Source organism: Nematolebias whitei, chromosome 1, assembly GCF_014905685.2.
Source record: "Nematolebias whitei isolate Nwh7 chromosome 1, NemWhi1, whole genome shotgun sequence".
NCBI lineage: Eukaryota > Metazoa > Chordata > Actinopteri > Cyprinodontiformes > Rivulidae > Nematolebias > Nematolebias whitei.
This window is the reverse complement of record NC_056498.1, coordinates 10811140-10812930: the sequence shown is the minus strand read 5'-3', so window position 1 is coordinate 10812930 and position 1791 is coordinate 10811140.

Genomic DNA, 1791 nt, shown 5'->3' with positions numbered 1-1791 from the left:
CCTCTTACAATGCTGTGATTGCTAGTATCACTCAGCCCTCTGTGAATAGTAAACAGCCATCAGTGTGCTAATGATCCATTGTTAGGCTGATGGTCCTTCTTGAGCATGTGATCAGCTGGTTTTGGTTGTCAGCAGCAAACTGGTTGATCCACTCTGAGAAGGTGCTATTTAAGAGACTGAGCTGAATACAGCACCTCAGACTGAGGAAGTCTCTCGGATGAGAGACGAAACGTTTCTATATTTTTTTGCTTTGCTTTGTTTTTTTGAATGTCCAGAGGACCAGATTGAACTTTTTTGGATTTTTCTACCTGGATTATTGAGCATGCATCAGGAGATTTTTTGTTTTTTGTTTAGTTTCTGTTTCTTATTTAGTTTTTTGTTCTGCTTTAGCTTTATTAATCTGTTCTCTTTTTAAGTGGGACTCTGTTTGTCATACTTTAGCACATTTTAATTGATCTTCTAATTTTTCTTTCTTTCTTTCCTTTCAGCAAAGTTTTTTTCTTGTAGAATTGAAATTACCATTTTCCAGGTTTCTGGTTTTAATGTTGGTTCAATTTGGTTTTGTTTTTCTCATTTTTCTAGGAATTTTGTGGAATCAGGATGCTTCTGTTTCATAAATTTTACATCTTTACTCTCTGCTTCAGAAGAGGACTTACTGTTTCGGCTTCCCATGAACGTAAGTTAGTTATCTTGTTGTGTTTTATTAATATATGTGTGTGAGTGGCTTAAATGAAAATGCCTCCAGCGGGCCTCCTTTTGCTTTCTGAAACACAGGCTTCAACTGCTGTCAATTGATCCAGTGCTTCACTTTGCGTTCTAATCCCGAAAGCAGAAATATTTTAGATATTAAAAAAAAAACACTTCACCTAAAAAAAGTCCTAATGGAGGTTTAAACAGACCTGCTTTGTGACCCGTACGTTAGGGGGCATGGCTTCACTTTGATGGGGCACTGGCTGGTCGGCCTGGTGTGACATTTGTGGTGGGGGTTGCTGTGTGTGTGTGTGTGTGTGTGTGTGGGGGGGGGGGGGTAGGTGGCGTGCCGGGGCTTCTCCAGGCCTGAGGTGTGGGGCTCTTGGGGTACCTGGTCCTTGGTGTGCTGGGCCAGTTTCCCTCTGCTGCTGCTCCCTGCTGCTCTGGCCCCTGGCCTGGGGCTGGCTTGTGGTCACTGTCAGGTGGGTGGGGCACATGGACAGCCTGACAGAGGCTCTGTCGGGCTGTCTGTGTGTGCCTATTTATGTCTCAGGTTGGGTTTTGGGTGGTCCCCTCTCTTGGATCATATTGGGCCCCCCATTTAATGTGGCGTCTACTTTCCCCTATCACGCTCCCCTCTGGTGGTGGCCCCCCTGCTGCCAGTGCATTGGTGGCTCTCGGCATCTGGGCTGGGTGATTGGATGTGTGCCGGCTTGCCCTGGTGGCTGCCTGCCGGGGCCTGGGTGCCCTGGCTCTGTCGGGCCTCTGTTGGGGGGTGGTATGACCTCGGGACTTGGGGCTCGGTCTCTATGGCCGGATCTACTCTGGAGGAGCGTGTTGCCGGCGGGACCTGTGGACTGTGGACTCGTTGCTGCAGCCTCCTGGAATCTCTGCATTGTGGTTGCTGGGGGTTGCCCGGGGCTTCCCTCTGCTTCTCTCTGAGGGGTGCGGTTGTCCCTGTTGGGGGACTCCCAGGGCTCCGGGCTTGGGGCCTGCTGTGTGTCTGTGACTCCAGTCCTCCCTATGTTACCATCATGTCCTTTGGGGATGGGTCTGTGGGTCCCCACATCCACTATTGAACATTTTTATGGAGAAACCTTA